The 24,071-nt window shown below is 39.9% G+C and overlaps 1 long non-coding RNA gene across 1 annotated transcript in view; it reads right to left on the bottom strand.

The window, feature by feature from the left end:
* The window catches only part of LOC133282857 (uncharacterized), a 72,000-nt gene extending 48,062 nt beyond the window's left edge, over positions 1 to 23,938 (bottom strand). Inside the window, exon 1 of the long non-coding RNA XR_009747729.1 lies at positions 23,880 to 23,938. This is a non-coding gene — a long non-coding RNA (uncharacterized LOC133282857). The remainder of the gene's footprint in view (positions 1 to 23,879) is intronic.
* Positions 23,939 to 24,071: the final 133 nt, after the last annotated feature.

The raw sequence follows: 24,071 nt of genomic DNA, 5'->3' as shown, positions 1-24,071 counted from the left end.
GACTCTTGAGGAAAGCAAGTAGTATTAGGACAAGGGGGAATGGCTTTAACCTGACAGAGGGGAGATTGAGATGAGCTCTTTGGGCAGTAGTTCTTCCCTGTGAGGGTGGTGAGGCGCTAGCACAGGTTGCCAGGAGAAGCTGTGGCTGCCCCATTCCTGGCAGTGTTCAAGGCCAAGTTGGAGAGGGGTTGGAGCAACCTGGTCTAGGGGAAGGTGTCCCTGCATGTGGCAGGGGATTGGGACTAGATGAGCTTAATGGTCCCTTCCAACCCAAACCATTTTATAATTCCATGAAAACAGATCTTCCAGTAATATTTGGTAGAAGCATCAAAGAGGACCAGACCACCTTTCTGACATCTTTGAAGTTCAGAAGGAAGGAAAAAAGCATACAGGAGTACCAACTGTTTTTGAGGTGGAAGATTTTTAGAGCCTATGTTTTGTCATGGTCAATTTAGACCAACTTCTAGGTCTGGGGAAATATCTGAGACAAACTGAGATTTCAGCCTGAACAGAAGTCAGCCCCAAATCAGAGAGATAGTCTGGTAATGATCAATATAGAAATGCTAGCTAAAGTAGTGTGTAATTGGCTGCAGTCAGCAAGAATCAGGCAGTGAACAATAACAGCTGAAGGACAGAAGCAATTTCAGAAATGAAAAAAATATAATCTTGGAAATTAAAAATGAATCCCCATAGAATATTAAGTGGAAATATCTTTACATTTTGAACAAGCTCATCTCATAATCAGCTTATTCTGGCTTTAATACAGTTTACAATAAAATGAGCCAATTTTCAATAAGAATACCCTTTTTCCATGATTCTTGTGTGACTGCCAGCATAAAATCTCCAAGCAGTGAGACATTCCAAGTCAGCATTTAAGTACAGCTTGAATTATTTTCAAATTAGGACCAAATGTTGCCCAAGCCCCAGTGGTATTCCCTTGATCCAAGTCCATCGCACTATACATAGAATTGAAATCTGGGCTGGCTGCAAACAAGCTTGTAGGGAGTACTATACGTATGTTTAGTTTAGAGTGCTGCGCCACGGAGGCTCTAGTGTCCAAGTCTGCTATGGCAAGAAAAGTGACTTATAAAAATCACGTTTGGCAATAATTCTGAAAGACTTCAAAGGAGATAAAGCCCTCTTTAGTTGAGGCCCCACAGAAGAATGGTGAAAACTGGACATCCGCATATCATTGAAATGGATACAAGAGAGAAGGTAGACTGGGAAATGAAACCAGCTCTCCAGCTTTCTTCAGCAAGTCAGCACCAGTGACACCTAATGACACAACTCTCTCTCCTGACAGAGCGACAAATACTGCTGGTCCATCTCTTCCTGCAATACATCATACCCCTCACAAAAGCCAGAGGAATGAAGTACTTCACAGTTTGTCTCAGAAAAGTATGGTGAATTTGTTCAGAGGCTATTCACAGACCTTGAAGCTGTCATTACTTTCTAAGCCATATATATGTAATTCTGCTGAAGTTGTTTGGAAAAGGATTTGAATGAAGCTGGTGGCATGAGAATATTCACAGCAGTTCACATTACCTTGATGTACGGCAGAGGCCATGGGATGATGAAGCAGACACGTTTCCCATTTGAATTTATATAATTAGTTATGATAGCACAAACCACAACTCGCACAGGGCTAAACTGGCTTCAAGCGGATGTTTGTGCCTGCAGTTATTCTTTCATTTAAAACAAGCTAGGAGAGTATACGTGTAGAACTTGTTCATGTTGAAAATTGAGAGCACAGAAAGATCTCCTCATGTTCTCATTACAATATGCTTTCTAATCTGAACTGATTTTCACAGCATCTTTGTCGTTAATGACTAATGAGTGCATTTCCAAGAAAATGGGGATGTCATCACCTAGGGTAGAACAAGAGACAGCTGTTGTTTAGTTCCATGTCACTGTCCCTAATCTGCTGTTCACACTACAGAAAGTCTCTCATGCTGAAATGTTATTGGACTTGTTTTGAAATGCAATATTAATTACCATAATTTTATATCATAGTATGTGCACCAATTCAAACAAAACAACACTAAACTTCTTCCTAAGGAACATTTTTCTTCTGCTACAATGTTACTACAACATATGTACTCTTCTGATTTGCCCTTAGTATTATTTCCATGCTTTTTATAAGATACAGATGTTAAATTGATGGCTTGAAGTGTTTCAAAATGGCCCTCCACTCCTCAGCAATTATTGAAAGATTGGTACCACATCTGGTACCCTATCAGAATGTCCTGAAACTTCATAGGAATGGGGAAAGTTAGTTGGTTTACATTAGCTCCAAATTTTTCCCTCTCCATCTCCTTTCAAAATCCCATGAAGAACATGCTTGTAAACTTGCTGATTAACCAAGATTTGCCCCTCCCCTGATTTTTTTTTGAGGTTGTCCTGTCCAGACAGGAGCTGCTGCTAACCAGGAGCATTTCCACAGTGCCATAAAACATTTTTGCGGTGTACACAATGTCCCAGGTTTTAATTTCAACTCAACTTCCTTTGCTTATTTAAAATGCTTTGATTTTAGTGCGTTGCTGTTTAGAAAACTTCAAACCAATTTAACCAGTAGAAATTATTAATTGGTGATTCTGCTGTCCCTTGTGAGCTGGGGCAGTGCTTTGTGCTTCTAAGAAGCACATACCTGTGGGTGCCCAGGGGAAGGCCAGCAAAATTACTCCTGGAATGAGATCAGGAGCTTGCAAGACATTAAAAACATAAACTCTTGTTACATCTTATAGGCTCAGTTATTTCTTTTGAGGAGAGGGAAAAAAGATTCCAATTTATTGTTTCAGTTTTAATAAAACTTGGACCGGGAAGATAAATGAGTTGAGTGGTATGTCTGTAACTAGCATTCACAGGACAAAATTATCTCCTGGTTGATCTATTTTGACAGAACCAGTTCTATAAATATGTTATGAACCTTCTTTATAGACACTATATTGCTTTTAACCCAGCATTCCTTCTAACCTGCAATAATTTAGAATAAATAAATCTGTGTTGCAACGTATCATCTGACATTTCCAAACCCTCTTGAGACAACAGAGTTTTGCTCCATATTCTCTTTTAAAAGAAAACAAAGGCTTTACTCAGGCTGCTTTAATGTGACAGCAGTCAAGAGAGGTTGTTCAGCAAGCTTTTGAACAAAGTCCAAGAATTTGGACTGAAGTTTAATGAAGTTTACCTTTTCTACATAAGGAAACTAAAATAAACCCTGTAGTCATCCTTGCATGTGCAGTCCAGTCTTCAACCCTTTTTTAAGACTCATGTAAGCAAGCAGGACCCCAAATTTCCACCCCAAGAAGATATCAATAAATCTCCATCAACCTTAAGAGGATTTACTTGTCTATTGCAGCAGGAGAATCAAAACCCGGGTGTGCAGGAAAAAATTATATTCCCAACTCTCATTTGCAGGACTTGGACAGACTGAGAACAGTAACACAAATAGCATGAGTATTGAAAAAATGATTCTGCCTTTGAACCTAAGACACACACATATCTGCATCAGTACGCATACACAGGGGTTTCATGTAATTGGAAAAATAGATTACACTATCCCTATGCTAAGATCTCCCAGTTCTGTGGTAATATTTTTTCCTGTTTCTTTTTATTTTCTACTTTCCAGATGAGGAGTGGAAGAATGGGAGTTGAAAAAAATTAAAAAGCCATTTAATAGACCACAGAAAAAATTAATGGAGAAGGAAAGATCATTTTTGTGTCTCTTCTCCTAACTAAATTAACATTAACTTTTTTTTTAAAGTCCCCACTGTTCCTGATTTACTGTTTTTCTTTCTACCTGATTTATTTTCCAGATGGAAGACTGTAAAATGCAGACAACTTTTCAGCATGGTTTCTTATTTCCTGCTGGGTTATTTTGTCTGCCTAAGGAGCTGTTAGAACAGAGGACAGAAAAGAGGCTGGATCAATGGGCTGTGGCCAACAGTATGAGGTTCAACAAGGCAAAGCTCTGGCTCCTGCATTTGGCCCACAACAACAGCATGCAGTGCTCCAGGCTTGGGGAAGAGTGGCTGGAAAGCTGGTCAATGGAAAAGGACCCGGTGGTGCTGATTGATGGCTGCTGAACATGAGCCAGCTTGTGTCCAGGCAGCCAAAGAAGGGCAATGGCATTCTGGCCTCTATCAGCAATAGCGTGGCCAGTGAGACCAGGGCAGTGATCATCCCCCTGCACTGGGTACTCGTGAGGCCGCACCTCGAATCCTGTGTTCACTTCTGGACCCCTCATTGCAAGAAAGACATTGAGGTGCTGGAGTGGGTCCAGAGAAGGGCAGCAAAGTTGGTGCAGGGCCTGGAGCACAAGTGTGATGAGGAACAGCTGAGGGAACTGGGGGTGTTTAGTTTGGAGAAGAGAAGGATCAGGAGGACCTTATCACTCTTTACAGCTACCTGAAAGGAGAATGTAGAAAGGAGGTGGCTGGTCTCTTCTCCCGAATAACATGTGATAAGACAAGGAAATAGCCTCAAGCTGCGCCAGGGGAGGTTTAGGTTGCATAGTAGGAAAATTTTCTTCATCGAGAAGGTAATCAAGCATTGGAACAGGCTGCCCAGGGAAGTGGTGGAATCACCATCCCTGGAAGTGTTCACAAACTGTGTAGATGAGGCCCTCAGTGACATGGTTTAGTGGTGGTGTTGGCAGTCCTGGGGGAATAGTTGGACTTCATGATCTTGAAAGGTCTTTTCCAACCAGCTGATTCTATGATTCTATGATTTTATGATTCCAACAGGCCAAAATAACCAAACCAAGTGAAAACTCCACAAGAAAAAGCAAATTGCTAACTCTGGCTGGTAATAAATATTATTTTGATTTACCTAAAGAAGACATATGCAGCCAGGGCCATCTGGAGCATGACAAATGATTTCTGCACTTTAAGGGACAGTGCTGCAAGGGCCTGAGCATTTTCTTCACATCATGAGAGAAAGCTCCCACCTTCTGTGGCACAATTTCTGTGTGTGTGTCAAAAGCTAGTTTCAGCCTGTTGCCAAGTTCCCTAAGATCTTCACTGTATTTCTGAGACTCCCTAGTTTCTGGTGCAAAAAGTGGAAGCATCGGGGAGTAGCTGCATGCAACGTTTGCTAAGATCTGCAAATTCTTTACTACAGCCATAGCAGAAATAATTTAAATATTGTAATGACGAAGATAAATATTGACAAAACAAGACCATCATCAACAGCTATGACCACCCAGTCAGATCTCCTGTGTGTGAATGCATCTTGTTAGAATTGGGATAGATCATAAGATGATAACCACTTTTGACAAAAAATTATGAGCACCTTAGAAGTCGAAGGACACATTGTTTCTACTAATTCTGAAGCTAACATTTGCAGTATGTTACCTTGCACACTGAAGCACAAAACCAAACCAAACCACAAAGATTAAGTTTGGACTTTTTTCAGTCAAGCAATTTACATGCAAGAAGTGTTAGAGTTCGGACTGCATTTAGTAAAGTCAAGAATTATGAACTGCTTAGACTAACATAGGGATTTGTATTTTTATATGATGTGTGTCTACATGGTACTACTAAAAATTCTCAGCTTCCAATAATTTTAGCCCAATGTTAATATTAATAATTAAAATAATGAACCCATTTCAGTAAGTGGCCTGCAAGTGAAGAATCCAACCCTGATATCTAAAAGATCAGCTTCCAACCATGATGTTTAGGTACATTCACCAAAGGCATTGAAAAATAGCAGATTTACATTCATATGCACTCCGTCAGAGTTCCTACAACCTTTAGTGTACGAATCCGACAGCCACAAACGTCTATGGCCTACAGAATAAAGGATACTCTGATGAAAGTGAAGTTTTACATGTCTGCCTCCAGCTGACAAACCAACAGCTGCCTGATTACTCAGGAAAGGCATCTGCCCAACACAATTTCTCTTCAAGTATTTTCTACATCTTGTATTTTTGTAGAGCGATAGGATCACAGATCATATCAACGACCTCCAACAACAACATGGGACATGCCTGTGATTAAATGCTCTTTATTTTCCATGTTCCTGCCAGTTGTTAACAACAGACAAACCTGTCATTTGGACCCAGTCCCTTCACTTGAAATGTGACTAACACAATCAGCTCATCCAGTTTGCTTTCCCTGGGCAATGGCTTTGTATCTGGAAATGGTTTGGAGAGATACGCATTAACACAGGTCCTGAGGCTTGCCCTAGTCACAGATAAACATTTTTTGAAAGCTCGCTGAAGATTTCTCAGGAGACTAATGTAAGAGCTTTGCAAGCACATTAATAGCAGGTACTGCTTGCAGTAGTGTTTAACAAAGTTGTTCAATTTTGTCCCTCTGCCCCACCCCCCCTTTTTTTTTCTCTTTTAAATTATAAACCACCAAGTGCTCACCAAGCAACATTTTCCAGCCTCCCTGACAAAGCATTTTACACACACAGAGCACACTTTCCAGCATCCTTTATGAAAACCCTGACAACACCACCTGTAACACTCGGAGATTTAAAGAAACAGCAATGATATAAAATAATCCCAGAGAAAGGTACAGCAAGTAGCTTCATAAAGCACAGATCACAACTGTTCCTTTTATAGTGCCATTGCCTTAAAACTTTTTAACCTCACAAAAGAAAAACCACCTAGACCAAGACCCTATAAATTTGGTAAGAACCTCTACAGTCTTTTTTCCACACTCTACCCTGTATGGGATTTTAATCACAGCCCTTCAGGGATCTGCTCTTGCCTTGATTCACCTTCTGTTTTACCTTACAAATGGCTTCATGCAAGTGATACATATCTACAAAAATGGCATGTGCACTCTCACCATTACAAGGGAGAATTGTCAGTTTTCTGAGATTTTTCGCTAGTGATTAAATACTTCCACTGAAAGCATCAAACTGATCTCTAAGAGTGTTGTGTGTGTGTGGCTTTGGTCAGTTGGTTGCTTGCAGTTTGGGGGTATTTTTTGATGCTGCTGATGTTGGTTTTTAAACCCAAATACTTAAAACTAAGTCTGGACTTGAATATAACTATACAATTATAGTCAGCAATGAAGCCCTGCCTCTGTGAGAAATGACTCCTTTTCCCCAGAGAATTTATGACTTTCACAAAGGCAAAAATAAATAACTGTAGGCAAGTAGGAGAAACAGGAGACATGATGAAGCAGTGAAAGAATAAAAACAACATCATAAGGTGTAGGATATTCCTCATATGCCCCAAAGCCTTCTATTATGGTTTGATCCACGGATTTTCCTCATCAGCATGAGATTTAATACTGGAATTAAAAGTTCCTTCCACCGAAGGATTAAAACATACTGCAGCTTATGAAAAATACCAAGAATTAATAAAGAGCAGATGTGATATGTTTAAGTTGAGCACGAGAAAAGCAAGCATTCGTATTTCAGCTGCAAAATCATCCTCAAAGCATGGTAGGCACCACTGTCAACTTGCTGCTGTAGTGAGTGCCACTGGCTTTTTGGCAATACCTTTGGTAAAAATTGAGAGAAATATTCCACTTATAGTTTATTATGTACAGAGGACTGTGCAGTTAATTGAAATACCACTGTCTATGAATCAAAATAATGTGCCATCACATTTCTTGTTGAGTACTATAGTCTGTGCACCAGTCTATGGAATTAAAAAAGCAATTGCATAGTTTTTAAAATATTTCCTACTGATTTACAAAGGACTTAAATGAAAACAAAGTTTGAACTAAAACTGTGAAGAATTCTGAGCTTATGAGACTGGGTAGCAGTATCTTATTTTGAGGTACCTTGAGGATAACATGTTCCAAGATTTTCCAGACTGAGAAGGCATATAAATAAATAAATAAATATTTTTTTCCCCTCCAAATATTATCAATGTTTATCTTAGGAAATAATTTTTCTTTCATTTTGCATCATCATGTGGTAAATCCAGGCAGCTCATTCCCTGCCAGGAAAGCAATCTCCTAATAGATTCTGATTTCAGTCCAACAAAGGGGAGAAGAGCTGGGATATGGGGCATTGCCTGCCCTCTTCCTGGAAACTATACAGAAGAGCAATAAACACATAAAATCTTTCACTGAGCATCAAAAGCATTTTTTACCTTAGAGTTATCTTAGGAATGACTTTAATACTAGGATAACATCCTACAATCCATTCTTGCACAAAATTCTGATTATTGCTTACCAAGAACTAACTAATTTTGGCATCTGTATGTTAAATTCAAATAATTCCAGTCTAAGTCTTGACAAGTCTTTGATGGCTTTCTTTGCACGAGACTCAGACAGATGCAAGCCCTGTAAAAGCTAGCTTAGGGACCTGAGGTGCTGGACAGCAAAAATCATATTGGGTTGCTAGCATGACAGGCATCACTAAAATTATACTAACCGTCAAGAAGATGGTGAGTCTTTACAAAAGAAAGGGGTATTTCTTTAATACTGATTGATTCTGCTTAATACTGTGTGAAGCTGCTGGATTTGCTATGCAACGTATCCCTACCTTGAATTATTCCAGACAACAGAAGAGCAGATATCAAAACTTGATAAGGTTTTGAGTTTAGTATTTTCTATTTAATATTATTTTGGAGATCATCTGAGCAAAATGTGGTCATGCTTGCCTCCTGAGATATTGAGGAACTAATCTAATGCTGATACAGAGCCAGATACCAGACTGGTATATGTCTGTACAGCTCCACTCACCTTTGTCCTTCTTATGTTATCAGAAGCTTGGTACTCTTATCTACCTTTCACCTCTGTGAGCCGGAGATGTGTCTGATATATCAGTGCTTAGGATGCAACACTCCTAATGTCACAAGTACTGATAAACACACTCAATGTCATTTACTACCTCATAGGCTGCAAATTTACTACCCCACAGGTATTTTATTGTGATTACTGTTGCATATAATATACTCTGCTTGCAGAGTTCCACTGCAGACTCCTAGGTGTCTATCAGTTGCATAAAAAAATGGAAGGCAAACTCAGCTGACCCTTTAATTTACGAAATAATTGTTAATACCTCTATGTAAAATGTGTGGTAATAAATATATTTTAACATTTAATATTGTTCTAAACTTGAATTTCTTTATTTATTCATTAAACTAAGTAAGAAGTATTTAGAAATCCACTGATTAACTTTCAATCACAATCAAATACATGCTGAATTTTGATGCTCCAAGGCATGACTGAAAAACCTATCACACGTCTCCTACCTTCTGCTTATGTTTAAAAAAACTAAATAAAATTCCAGACCTTGGTGAACACAGCACCAGAGAATTACAAAACCAGGTAGGTCATTATTCTTGCATGTGCAGAAGGCTGACCTTGATTTAAGGCTTTTGTGAGAGAAGGGACCCTCTGTTCAGCTGAACCCCCCTCTGCAGCTGAGCTGGACACATTTGCTCTAATACAAGTGCAACTCTTTCCTTACCTGCAGTCATTTTCCTCTATTTTCACCTATGTGGGAATCACATTAGACAAGAAATTAAGGCTTTTGGAGGCAGAGTCCCTGCCAAAGCATCTCTTATAAAATATTGTACCTTGAAGGTACTGAAAATAGAGAGAGAGATTGGCTGTGCCAAACAACTACAGGAATGAGTTTTGAGTTCCATCAACAGAAGAAACAGGAGCGAAGCCCCGTTATTTTAAGGCCATGATTTTACAGCCTTCTTGTCACCTTCCATAAAGGTTTATATTTTGTTCAGATAAAATGATCCTTTGTCTCCACTTCCTCATGTACAACATTCACCCTGAGACTGAATTTTAAGAAAGCCCTATCACAATAACACTTTTTGCAGCCAGTTCACCTTTTTCAAGGCTGTCTAAAGCCTGAAGTATTTGAAAGCATTGAAGACTGGTCACACTCAGTTTGAGGAGCAAGTGACAGCCTCCTTCTCCTCCGCATGCTTCTGATGCAACCGAGTATTAATTCTTAAACACAACTCTTTCTTCCCCCTATCCCTCTAAAAAGCACCCCACAGGATGACCAGCTGCACTTCAGTTATTTGTACAGAAATATACTTGGGTTGTCCAAAGGAGTTACGTTAATCTATGAAATTAAAAATTATACTTTTTCCTAGCTTAAATTTTGCTATTTAAATAACAGGCTTCTTCAGTGTAAGAAGAGGAAGTTTTGTCTGCCTTCAGACAGTGTGTGGGCTCTGATTTAGGGGGAGGAAGAAAGCCTGACTGTATTGCTTTGCAAAAGAAATAAACAGGGAGTAGATACTAGACATTAAAACATGAGCTGGAGTGGTTCTTTCATCCATTAAAACCTGGAAACATCATGGGAATTCCTCTAAACTTGTATAAGCAGGTTTAGGTGCACCAAGGCTTCTGGTTTCTAGTCTAGTCCATCTACCTGATCATGATGCTGTAAGAGCCAAGAGCAAACCCTCTCCCTGCCCCAATTTTTTTTCTTGCCAAGACCTTCGGTTGGTTCCTCCCAGGCTTCATCTTGGAGCAACTACTCTGTCTGCAGTGTAATCCTTCAGGATATCACAGCTTTGTAGCAAAACACGAAGAAGGGAAAAACCCTAAACAATACAGAAGCAATCTCTTGTGCACAGTGGCAGCGCTGTGAGTAGAGGTGTGCATAGCCTGGCAGCTACATACATAAACTACTGGATATGGTATACAGGCAGCTACATACATAAACTACTGGATATGGTATACAAACATGGCAAATTATACTAGTGCATGCCAGACAAATTTATACAGGCTGTTTACGAAGCATGCATGTACACACACACACAGAGTAGCCCTTTCTGATATTCCCCACACAATTCGCTCCTGGAAAACTACTGTCATAGCCCACAGATGTTAAAGATGTCAGGTTTAATTGTTGCTGACATTCAGTAAAAAGTTTGGGATAAAGCAAAACACAAATCAAACAGTGTTCAGGAAAAATACGACAGGGAAAAAAACCCCAAAACAAGCCAAAAGCAAAACAACAAACCAACAGTGCCAAGTTACAAATTTTAAGTACTTGGAATACATTTTACAATGGCTACACATCTCAATGCTGGCAATATTTATGTATATTAAGCACAAATGAGGAGCAGAACATACACATGCTCTTGATCATGTACAAACTCATTCATTACGTCAAGACTTAAAATAGGCTTCTCATTTCCATGAGCAATTAGAACTGCTAATTCATGACACAAAATCATTGCTTATGCAGGATGCTCACCTTCAGAATCAAACCATGCTCTTACACCGAAAATAAGGCTTGACACATAGAACCATGGCTTGCCTTTCAAAGATGTTGCTAACAGCTCAACGTCTTCCAATACTTTGCGTTGCTTTCAAGCAGTACCCACACAAAGCCCAGGAACTGGAACACAAAAACCAAAATGGCATTGATATAGATGTTTTGCCCCAGTTATGAAGGTCTTTACTCAATAAATTATATACAATTCTTATGTCCCTTTCCTTTAAATTAGCCAAATCCTAAGAAAGTTGGGATGTAAATATGAAAGCAAAGTGCAAGTCTTACCACAGCTCTTACTGCTACTCAGTTTTAAGCCAGATGCTTTGTCACACACGTTAAGTCTTCAGCAGATCAATAGGGAAGCAGATCAAACCCTGTCTTACAAATTTCATGCACAGTCCCAAGGGGGAAAAAATGACTTATTCCCAAACATCTGTTTTAAACCAGTAGAAGTCCAAGCCTTGAATACAACTATATTCCAATTTCAGTATTATCATTTTCAAATTATTCTTATCTTGTTTCTCCTCCATAGACATCACTCACCAGCTGTTTCAGTGTTATGGAGCTGTGCCTAGATACTAAGCCTTCTGGAGAAATATGGTATGTAACTATGCACATTGTAAAATGAATTCACAAGTGTCTAACACACGTTGCAGTAGTCAAGAGGAAGAGTACTTCTGTGAATGCTCATTTGTATTAGCATAATTAAATTATCCTGTTAGATAACATTTTGAGAACAGTGTTCTACAGCTTGTCCTCCAGTTATAAATCAAAGACTTACAGCCTGTCAAGAGCATTCAGATTGTTAACTCCACATGTCTCTTGAAATCTACTGGTGGATCTGAGAAAAGGAGCATGGATACAGTGACACAGATATCTTTGCATTTCGAGTGGGCCCTGCACCCATCTGAAAGTGTTTCCCCATGCGGCATCACTAAATGCAATAACCTTTGGCTACCTGTTAAAAGGCTGGTTAGTCATGCCTTTTCCTGCATCACAAGTTAGGCATCTTGTCTTTCTCATTTTCCTTTCCTGTGGAAAAGGATAAGACTGAACTACTAATCCAGAGCCACACAGCCAGTTGGCAGGAGTGAGGCACTGGATCGGAAGTCCTGGTTCCAAGTCTTCACCCACAGACAAACCCTACTTAAATAATAAACCCAAAAAAGCTGCCTCTCTTTTGTTTTTCCTTTCACCCCTCCAAATAGAAAGCAATAGAGAGTTACTGTTCCACAGATGTTACAGGGCAAAACAACACTGAAAATTAAAGAGCAACGTTAATAAAAAAAAACCAAAGCAAAAGATCCCCAAACCAGAACAATCAAACTTTGAAATAAGCAGGGAAAAACCCAAATGTCAGTAGTAAACAATCCAAAAAGTCTGCAAACTGCTACTCAGTTCTGTGTGCAGAAGCATCGAGGTGAGTTGCAAAAAGCAAAAGCTGGAAACCAATTCTTGTCATCCCCACATTCAAAAATTCTTTGGCAGTGAAGTGATCAGTTTCCCAAGAGAGTCTCCCTGAATTTTTCAGTTATCTATCACAGATTCAAGAGGAACATAAAATAGAAGCAAAGTAATGGATCTATTCTCAAACATGCAGTAGACAGGCAAGATTAATTTGAATTTTTCAGATGCAATAAAGAGAAGCCCTGTTTTCATTTACATAAAAGTAGATAAAGGATTTTTTATTTATTTTTAAAGGATACATCCTTTCCAACTCTGACTATTCTATGATTCTATGTGTCATGTGAGGAAAAAAACATCATCTCTCCTAAACAATGGGCCTGCATTTAAAACTGCAGCTTTTCCATCATAGGCCTACATATATAGCAAACAAGTAGATCCAGAATTTATTGCCAAACCTAAGTTTATTTCCAATGTTCTCAGCTTTAATGTCTAAATTACTATCATTCATAGACCACATTCTACTATCATATTTTTCATTTCCCTGCTTAACTTCAGGGGTTAGCTTTCCAAAACTGTTCAACATGTGTGCTCAGAATCAAATTTTTGAATGGGTAAATGACTTAGACTGAATAAAAATAACATTCAGCTCCCTGCAGCTTACACTGAGAACCACTCAATCACTCAAAAGTATTTTGATGTGCAAGAAAGAAGAAAAAAAAACAATCCAAAGCCAAAAAATCACCCAAAAGGAAGCTAACATGATGAATGGGAGAAACACACACAAAATCTCTGAGGCCTCTCTGATTCACAAACATATATAGATGCTTTATATGTATATATGTGCACACATGTGCGCACACAATGGCATCAAATGAAAGGAGGGGAACTAGGTAGCTATAGGACAATCACATTTTATATAAGACACGGGCACAGTCAAACACAATACGATATTTGGGACATTTGCCAGCATAAAACATATTTATTGCCAATAAATGATGAAACAAAACTTGCATGATTTAAGCTGCTACCCGGGCATGAACACTATTTGTCTGAGAAAAGCTTCAGCAGGCAGCAAGCAAGGATGTTAGTAGCAGGATAGAGCCCTAATTTTTGCTATAACTGGCTTTAATTTATATTAGGATTTTTTTTCACACATAAAGTGTGGTCCTAGCCCAAGCCCTCAGCAGTAGGATTTGTTGATCCTAAACCAAACCCCTGCTGACACCATACCCATAAGTTGGGTGAATGCCAATGGGCTATAGGCACAGCACTGCTACCCTGTAAAAGCTTATCCTGGGTATCAGGAAGATGCTCAGTTTAGAGCAGGGAGCTGTTACTTAGATAGAATCATAGAATGATTTGGGTTGGAAGGAATCTTAAAGCTCATCTTGTAAAAAGGGCTGTTGATATATGCCTCCAGATGAGGTTTCATTTCCTTCACCATGGCTCATGATAGTTGGGGTGACCGAGAGATATTTCTTAAGCTTATCCTGCCAAGATCACCAGGTACTGCTGTGAGCTGGAGTCCTTGTGATACCCATTCAGATATGCTCTCTGAAGTCTATAGTCTGCTCTCTGAAGGTGCAATCTGCTTCCCCTTTCTGCATCCTCTACTCCCAGATAAGCAGGGCCCAAGTTTCCTTAAGTTATCACCAAATTAGATCTCTGGTTTCCCAAAACGAGTGAAACAAAAGTGCCCCTTCGATATTGGAGTCAACAGTACATAAAAGCTGAGCAAAGTATCAAAAAAACCCATCTGTATGAGTAATTGTTTGCATGAACAAATTCCAAAGACTTTTTTTTTTACAGCTATTCATGCTGTTATGACGTCTCTTTGCCTGATTCCAAAGCAATTACTGTGGCAGCATATCACAAGTCTGGCTTCACATGAGGTGCAGAGCATACGCTTAGCTCTTACGAAAACAGGCTAACGTGGCAGTGCCTGTGAGCTCCCCTAATATCTCCTGGCTGGAGGCAAAGTCTGTTTTCCATCAAGCCAAATACGTTTTCTCCAACTCCTAATGCTCGCTTTATGTCACATTATTTTTTGGTACCCTTCAGAAGTTTTCCCCTCTCTTTCTCTCTCTCTCTCTGCTTTCTGCTCTTCAGAGAAGGATAAAAGAGATGCTTTCTGCAGCCCCTAAGATGGCCCCAGTCTGCACAAAAGCTCATATAACTGAATCTAAAATAATCCTGAGATTTTAGTAAAGCAGTAAGAGCATTGGGCTCTCGGATGCAAGGCAGCGGAGAATATCTGCCAGGGCAAAGACCCACAGAGAAGCCATAGCCCAGCTCTTTTCCTCCTCATCTCATACCCTATTGCATGCATGTCAGAGACAAGAACAAGCCAGTTCTTCCACTCAACTCTTCAAAGGGAAATGCATTATATATTCACAGGAAAGTTTCTAGTTATTTATTTTATTGCTGGACTACTTTAACTATGACAAACCCTTTATCTTTGATTATTTTAATTATTTTGATTATTAGAAAGGGACTGGAGCACCTCCAATATGAGGACAGGCTGAGAAAGTTGGGGCTGTTCAGCCTGGAGGAGAAAAGCTGCATGGAGACCTTATAGCAGCCTTCCGGTATCTGAAGTGGGCCCACAAGGATGCTGGAGAGGGACTCTTCATCAGGGACTGTAGTGATAGGACAAGGGGTAATGGGTTTAAACTTGAGCATGTGAAGTTCAGGTTGGATAGAAGGAAGAAGTTCCTTACAGTGAGGGTAGTGAGGCACTGGAACAGGTTGTCCAAAGAAGAGGTAAATGCTCCATTCCTGGCAGTGCTCAAGGCCAGGCTGAACAGAGTCTTGGGTGACATGGTCTAGTGTGAGGCATCCCTGCCTGTGGCAGGCAGTTAAAACTGGATGAGCTTAAGGTCCTTTCCAGCCCAAATCATAGAATCATACAATCATAGAATCATACAATCATAGAATGGTTGTAAAGGACCTTTAGATCATCAAGTTCCAACCCCCCCTGCCGTGGGCAGGGACACCTCACGCTAAATCATATCACCCAAGGCCTCCTCCGACCTGGTCTTGAACACTGCCAGGGATGGAGCATTCACAACTTCCCTGGGCAACCCATTCCAGTGCCTCACCACCCTAACAGGAAAGAATTTCCTCCTCATATCCAATCTAAACTTCCCTTGTTTAAGTTTTAACCCATTACCCCTTGTCCTGTCACTACAGTCTCTAATGAAGAGTCCCTCTCCAGCATCCCTATAGGCCCCCTTCAGATACTGGAAGGCTGCTAGGAGGTCTCCACGCAGCCTTCTCTTCTCCAGGCTCAACAGCCCCAACTTTCTTAGCCTGTCTTCACACGAGAGGTGCTCCAGTCCCCTGATCATCCTCGTGACCCTCCTCTGGACTTGTTCCAACAGTTACATGTCCTTTTTATGTTGAGGACACCAGAACTGCACACAATACTCCAGGTGAGGTCTCACAAGAGCAGAGTAGAGGGGCAGGATCACCTCCTTCGACCTGCTGGTCACGCTCCTTTTGATGCAGCCCAGGATACGGTTGGCTTTCTGGGCTGCGAGCACACACTGAAGCCAACTCATATTCATTTTCTCATCAACCAACACCCCCAAGTCCTTCTCCACAGGGCTGCTCTGAATCTCTTCATACTGTGATTCTATGATTCTATTATTTTAATCTAGAAAAAGAAGAACAGATAATAATTTGGAGGGAGCAAATAAAAATTCATATCCAAGTAGTTAAACAGTTCAAGAGAAGCTATCCTCTTTGCAGAAAAAGGCAAAAAACCTTTTAACAGTGTAGTAATATTGCGCTGTAATCTATACCAAGATGAGAATATGAGTGCATAAGGAGAGTGAAATTACCCAGGCAAAACAGGATGGAGAGATCCCTTTGAAGTGTATTATGAAAAGTGCAAGTGATACAATAAATAAATCATTCAATGAAAAAGAATTATTAAAGATGATCTCCAAGTCCTACTAAAAGAGGTTTTCCTTTGATTTGTGTTTTCAATAGTATAAAAAAAGGTTCCTTTTGTAATACAAGTTCATTGGAGTGCATGAAACCTGGGTGAAGACACCAGGCCAATTTGGTGTTAAAGAGCTTCATTCTTCAGAGAGTGCCTGAATTTCCCCTTTCCTTTTTTAGTAGGAAAAGTAGCAGGGTAGGGTTTTAGTAGTAGGGTTTTTTAGTAGGGTAGCGTGTGTCAAGGGTTGTGATCCTCAGCTTTATCCTAAGTAGGGGTGTTCATAAGGTGTTCATAAAAGCTGCCCATGAAGAGCAACGGCAATGGTACAGACCATTTACAAAAATCCTGCTGTGAAACTCCTTCCAAATGCTTGTTGCAGTGTTGAGGTGGTATTTCTACTGCTATTAACAGCTGAAGGCCAACAGAAATGACTTTGATTTCTAGAGCTTTTAGCAGTACAGAAACAATGAAGCACACATGACATTTCCGTCCTTTTAAAGTGCACTCTGTGCTTCTTTACCCTTAAATCACCTGCAATGAAACCTCATCTCCCTATTTCCTTTGTAACTGCTACATACTTCTTGAAGTATTTTTTGATCAGTATTGCAGATGTGTTGCTTTTGTTGTACCTTATTCTTATTTTGAACCAAACTGCAATGTAACACTGCTATTTTCTTCAGTCCTTGATTGTTGCCTGTGTCTGAGATATGCAGGGATCCTTCTCAGGCTGCAAGTTTTACTGCCTGTTAACTTGTTCAGCTAATGAATCAAAACCCCCAATTAACTGCCTTAGCTTGCAAAGCTAGTTTAACATTAACAAAATGAAGTTATGCTTTTTCGTACTATTAAAACCACACTCTTCCCTGCAACAATCTGAAGTAGCCAATTGCCCTGCATTTCCTTGGTCTATCTCCTTTCCTTCTCTCTGCCATGCTCGCTCTCCTGTGTGCTCCCTCTGTTGCACATAAACACCTCCATTGACAAAATCAGGGTAAATAAAAGAAAATTATTGTGGAAGATTTCCCTGATAATGCGGGGACTTGCAGCCGTGGCTGGACATCAGAATGGACAAGTATGAGACATGTCACACGTAAAAGCATCCTGAAGTGATAAGTGAGGATTGCTTCAAAATAGAATGGGACCTTCCCCAGTCCCACCTTTTAAGGGGTATTTACACAGTGTCTAAGAAGAAAATAGAGATGCTCCAAAGGACAGTCTTATCTCCTTGGTGTCTACACTCAAAGTACAGCAGCCTTTCTGACTTGTTCTGTGTTGCAACCAGGTCAGCACCAGCCATATTGACACCTCCAGCCAGCTCCTGCCTGTTACAGGAGCCATTGCATGGGCTATGCAGCTAACAGTCTTGACTGTAATACCTGATCATTTATTTTGATTGATATTTGGATAAAAACATCTTTCTGATCATGTCTGTATCATTCCTGGAAAATTAATCATTACCCTGGGTGGATAAGTAGCAAACTACTTTGCTACATGCTCTTTTCCTTCTACGAAAAAAAAGGGAACTGAGGGTGCAAAGCAAGCCTGTTGTCCCATGTGGCAGGTGCCTCCTGTGGCTGCGAAGGTGGAAGGAGCTGCAAAGACGGCTCAGGTCCTTGAGAAACTGTGACCATACAGCAGAGAGGGACTCTCATCCACAGCACTACAAGTTAGAAGAGGTTAATAATAACTAACATGATTTTAACCTTTTTTTTTTTTTGAAGTCCAGTGTTTCAGAATAGCACTTTTTTCTCCATGCAGCTCCCCAGCTGACTGTCCTTGCAGAAGAGAATCCAATTCTCAGTGCCAACCCTATGCACTTTTCTCCTTAGAGGAAAGTATGCAATAAAAATCCACCTCTGTACAGCCCAAACGGCCATGCTTACAACATGTGCGACCAGGTCTGCAAGTGACTCTGCAAACTTTGTGCTCCAAGATGCAAAATAAAGTAGATGGGAGCTAATGGATGGGATGAGGACTCACCACCAGCCCCAAGCCCTGCTGGGTGCCCTGATGTGACCCAGTGCTGCCAGGGAAGAGCGATCTCGCAGGAAGGACCCTGCGTCCCCAGGTAATAATCTATTTGGAAAGTATAAGCAACACCACCAGCTCCCCACACTACTGGGTTATAATGATCTTTGTATAGATAAATGAGCATGTCTTTCTGAAGAAAGAGTAATCATTAAAGAGAAGCCTCTTCAGAAAAGACAAAGTCCACCATCAAAGAAAGATAATAACCCTTAAGTTTAACAGGGACTTCTGAATGATACACCTTTGATTTTTAGTGTATTTTGTGCTCCAGAAATTTAATTTCCCTCAATAAAATAGTTACTATTTCTTTTGCAGCCACCTAAATGCGACTTAAGTCCTCTGGTGCCTATTTCTATGAATTTTTCACAACTCTATATTAAAAAATTTAAGAAGGAAGCTGAAAAACAATTCAATCATGTGTCAGGGTACAGCAAACCACTTGTCTACTGTATAACAAACTCTTTGCAGACTTGATTCTGTTATCTTCTTTCTTAGGAGAGAAAATATCTTTCTAACACTTCAGTACTGCACGGGTATTTATTTACCTGACAGCTGCAGTTTAAATGCTTTTTAGTGAAAACCAGCATACACTAAATAGAGGAACTTTCTGATTTAGGTGTTAGAAAAAAATTGCTTAGAGAAATAAATGCAATATTTATTTTTTATAATGTTATTAAGAGAGGCTATTGCCCTTTATAAATACTATGCAAAGTATGCACTCATACAGAGATGCTAGTTTTGTATTTTATATGTATAGATCTAAACAGCTGGAACAGCACCAACAAATTGATATCCAATTTTACATGTGATTTGTTATAATCTTCCAAAATAACTCTTGCGTTTATAATAATGGACAAATCTCAGACACAAATATTCAACTTAAGCAGCACAAAGTATGTGCAGAAGCTACAAAATTTCTAAGCCATTTAGGAACTCAAAACTCATTTTTACCTCTTGTCAGTACTAATGATCAGTCAGTCTGTGATCAAAGGTCAGCTCCTGGATCTGTTACGCATGGAAAAAAATATTCAACAGACTAACTCAACTGAAGCCAGGGAAAATACTCGTGGTCTAATCATCGAGCATCAGACTACATGACGCTAGTCTGCCCTCACAAAGGGATGACTTCTGTCATCCGAAACTCAAATTTACTCCAAAAAGGAAAACTCTCATATAAAGAAAAAATGTACAACATTAATAATGCCAACATTATTTCTTCCAGAACACTGCAGCATGCAAGTACAGCTACAAATATTTAAACGTGAAAAGCAGAAATTTAGGAGCTGCAACAGAAATAACAATCATACTAAAGACTAATAACACCACTGAGAAATATACTCCAAATACTGATATAGCAGATTACGTATGTGCGCCAGCCTGTGTACATACTGGAAGACACTGTCTGACTTGATCATCAAGTGAGCTGTATACATCATTTAGGATAAAAAGGCACAAAATGTGTAAAATAAATTTGTTAAATAAGTGTTTCATATTCACATTTAAAAAGAGGATGTTAATCTCCCTATGTGTTCTCTTCATATACCTGGTTGCTTTTGTAAGCTTGCATTTCATTTTCTCAATGAAACTCATTAATGCTTTTGATTTCTGGGCTATAAGTGAAGCATCTTTCCCCCTCATTACTTCACACAAAATCTTTTTCAGTTTTTTCATTATCACTAATAAATAGACACAAGTTGATTGTACCTTATAGAAAGGAATTCATAAATATTGATCAATTCCCTATTGAATCATCTGCTGGATAGGGCAAAAGGTGGTGTTTGCTTTTGGCAGTGCATGCCTGCAGCCCTAAGAGAGGGCAGTGTCCTTGTGAAGAAGGTTTTTACCATTGCTATGCACAGTGTGCCTGTTCAAAAAGCAGCTGGTTTATCTCAAGATTGAAACTCTTCAATGCTACATGCAGGATTTTCATACAAGCAAATGAATGTACCCTCATGATCCAGAATTTCTATCATAAGGGAGAACCAGATACCAGAAACTTGGGATACAGTTTTCTGTTTTACCTTTAGAGATGTAAGGAATAGTTTTCTTCTTTTTTTTGTGGGTGCATTCTCTATGACAAAGTCAGTCCAGTACACCAATGTTTCAGGGAGGAATTCACATTTTGCTGTTTGTGTTTGGTTCTAGATATCGGTAGAAAAGTTTCATTATGGCTCTCCCTAATGCTATTAAGTGGGGGAGGCTGCTCAAAGGATGGACCGTCCTGCCACACTTTACAACACAACCGCAGTTCCTCTACCTAATTCTGGTCCCATTAACCCAGGTCCTGTCAGGTGCCTTGGAACACTGACCACACAGGTATTCTCATTTTGCTGTTTATCCTGTGTTAGCTCAATGCAGATGCACACACCATTTTTCTGAGGGTTATTCCAATCCTTTCACTTCTCAACCAGCCCATGTGAGATCAGTTTCACCATTCTTCACCCTCTCTCATCACACATAATGATGTTGCTGCCCATTATTAAGTCACAATCGACACTACCTAAAAGAATATTGATTTCCATTTGGGATTTCCAGGGTTTGGTGTTTTTTGTTTCTTTTTTTTGTTTGTTTGTGGTTTTTTTTTATGTGGAAGACTGGGATAAAACAGGCCAGAAGAACTTGTGAAGACTGTTTAAGTAAGCCCTTTGTACCAGTGTGTTTTCACAGGACATGAAGAGTTATTTTGTCAGAAAAATCTTTGTGCATTGTTTAAATCAGAGAGAGATTTTCCCTATATACTACTTCAGGCCCCCGCAGATGTGTGAAATGCAGGCTCTGGGTAGAAAAGGTGGCTGTGGCAGGGGAGGCAGGGGTGGCTTCAGCATTGCTACCTCTCTCCTAAGGCACTGCTTAACAAATATGCAAAGCATGGTACATAAACCATCACTTTTTGGGAGTGTAAGACTGAAAAGATGCAAGTGGCCTATACCCATTCATTTGAAAGATACTGAGATGTCCTCTCCCCGTTAAAGGGCTGTTACGTTCCCCAAAATCAGGGGCAAACGTACAGCCGGTCATGGGCAAAATCATCTGTGGCAGGATTTCCTGCCCGACTTTGGGAAGCCACACTGTGGCTAACTGGAAACACCCTTGTTATCTTTGCTATCTCAAGCACCCGCTTCAGATGCCAAAACGAGCCTGAAACAGGCCCTCAGATGCAAACAGTCTCAAGTGCAAAATCCAAACACTCTGGTTAGATTTCTTGTCAGATTCTTGGTTCACACTCAGATAGTGAAAGAGGTAGTGAAGCTTCGAGAAAACAAGATTCTCCCTTGGGTTAGCCTGGCTAAAACTTTATTTCATAGGAGTTTTCACAAAATAAATATAAAACTCTTTATTATTTCAGGGACATAAAAATTTCAGTTATTCCCAGCTAAGGAATATGATCATGACAGAATAACAAGTGTTTTCATACTATTTTATGAAACTATTTATTCTTCAGAATTGTACTTCTGAGGTATATTTTCTTTTTCCTATATGAGATTTAGCCAAAATGGTTATTCTGAACACCACCATGAAGCTATGCTGAAAATGTATCAGAGGGCTACAGCACCATAAGTAGACATTTACATTTTTAACTCTACTTCCAGTTCATTATTCTGCTAGCTTTTTTTCTACTTTATGCTTAAAACATGTGCTGCATTCATATCAGGTTAAATTAGCCTGGGTTGATGGTTGACCCTGGCTGTTGTAATGGCACCACATTTCTTAATCCGACTTTGGAGGTATGACTTAAAATCTGCAGAAAATATTCATGTCCTTACAGTTGTAAGGAGAGAGAAGAAAACAAGAAATCCCAAAAGCAGAAGAATGCCTGGCAAGTGAAAGTTGCTGTTTTTCTTAAGAGTGGACACCCCTTGAGATTTTTGTTCTGTACAAAAGAGAAATATTAACTAGAGATGAGGATATACTTAAGCGAACAAAATACTGTGCGGTGGTTATATGAGAATTCACAGAGCATTACCTATGCTGTCTCACTTTGACTTATCTGCAGCGAGGCAAAATGGTTTACTGCTCTCTCACCTGCATCACACCTTCATCACACTGCCCATAAGTGATTCGGAGAAAACTACAGCACAAACAATGCTATGGCAGCTTTAACTGCTAGCCCAGCTCTCAAAAAGTGCTGATCATACCTCACAAGCGCGCACTTCACACAATTTTAACTCCTGGGGACTAAAAGTATTTCAGCTGTAAATTAAGCAGTGCCTTTTAAGAAGTAACTTTGCATTTTTGTTAGTTTATTTTAATTCACATTCTGCAGCAGAAATAGGCGTTTCAGCTCCCCTTTTTACACTCTGTCTCACTGAAATCAACCACAAAAATTGCACAGTCCCTCTGCACATGCAGGCAGAAGTCATTTCTAGCCACAGGCTGTCCTGGATTTTCTCTGACTCTGTGCTAAGCACGGAAGGTTGCTGTACGTGTACTCCTCTTTTTCCTAAGCAGATGGATGGGAACAGGCAAGGCCTCAGGTCCTTACACCCATTAATTTGCAAGGTACATTTGATTCAGTAAAATCATCTCTGTTTAGTGATGATTTAAGGAGAAGTGAGGATCCATCCCCAGCCGAGACAAGGCTGAAGAGGCCTTTTGCTATTAAAGGCTACACCAAGATACTGTATCTTTTTCTGAATTGTCTCCAAAATGAACCCCAACTCTCACCTTAGGGCTGCAACTACACACATTATGTCTTTGAACAAGTTAACCCTTCAGGATGACAAGTCATTGACTGCTGCTTTGGAAAATTTAGTCACGGCATAGATAGGGATAAAATAAATATCCACTTACTAAAAAACAAAACCAAGCACAACACAACCAAAGCCACACAAGGGACATGCAGTTAATTGAACAAATTACACTGAAGACATAGTTAAATAAAAACACTGCTATTGTCCAATCTTCTCTTTGTCCCTCTCCTCCTGCAGGTCTGACCAAGTTGTAAATGGATAAATAAAAGAAGCCACCTCCCACACGAACCCATACAAGTTGCAGGTAAAATTGGTGGTGGTGGTGGTCAGTGAAAAATCAGTTTCTAACTGAAAGTTATCCTCAAACAGTGGAGCTCAAACTGCATTTCTGCTTATGTGGAACTGCCCTGGGCTCACAAAGACCCCAAGGCTTGGCTACAGAGCATGAGGGGAAAGCACCATGGTCACTTCTGAGAATTAAAGGCTCCAGTTCTTTAAGGCAGCCTTGACTTCCAGAGGGTCTACACCAAAGAGCACACTTCAAATGCAGAAGGACAATTCTGAACCCTATCGCTGATGTTCAAGTTTAGTTTAACCACATGAGGGAATTGCTCCTCTAAAAGCAAACTTACCAGTGAGGTTGCAGTTCTGTACATGGACCTTTCCTTCAATTTGCTCTCCTTTATTTATTTCTTTATTGCTCGATTTTCTTATTTAAAAATGCTGAGAGGTTAGAAAAGAGTCAGATCAAGCCAATGTGTCAGGCTAATGTTTAACCATAAATTAACACCTCACAGATAAAAAGGGAGCATACTACAGATTTC

Source organism: Pezoporus flaviventris, unplaced genomic scaffold (genome assembly GCF_033815535.1).
Source record: "Pezoporus flaviventris isolate CSIRO_AGI_PZ_B2104156 unplaced genomic scaffold, CSIRO_AGI_Pfla_v1 ptg000143l, whole genome shotgun sequence".
Classification (NCBI taxonomy): domain Eukaryota; kingdom Metazoa; phylum Chordata; class Aves; order Psittaciformes; family Psittacidae; genus Pezoporus; species Pezoporus flaviventris.
Note: the sequence above shows the minus strand (reverse complement) of the source record. Positions and strands in the feature narration are given on the sequence as shown.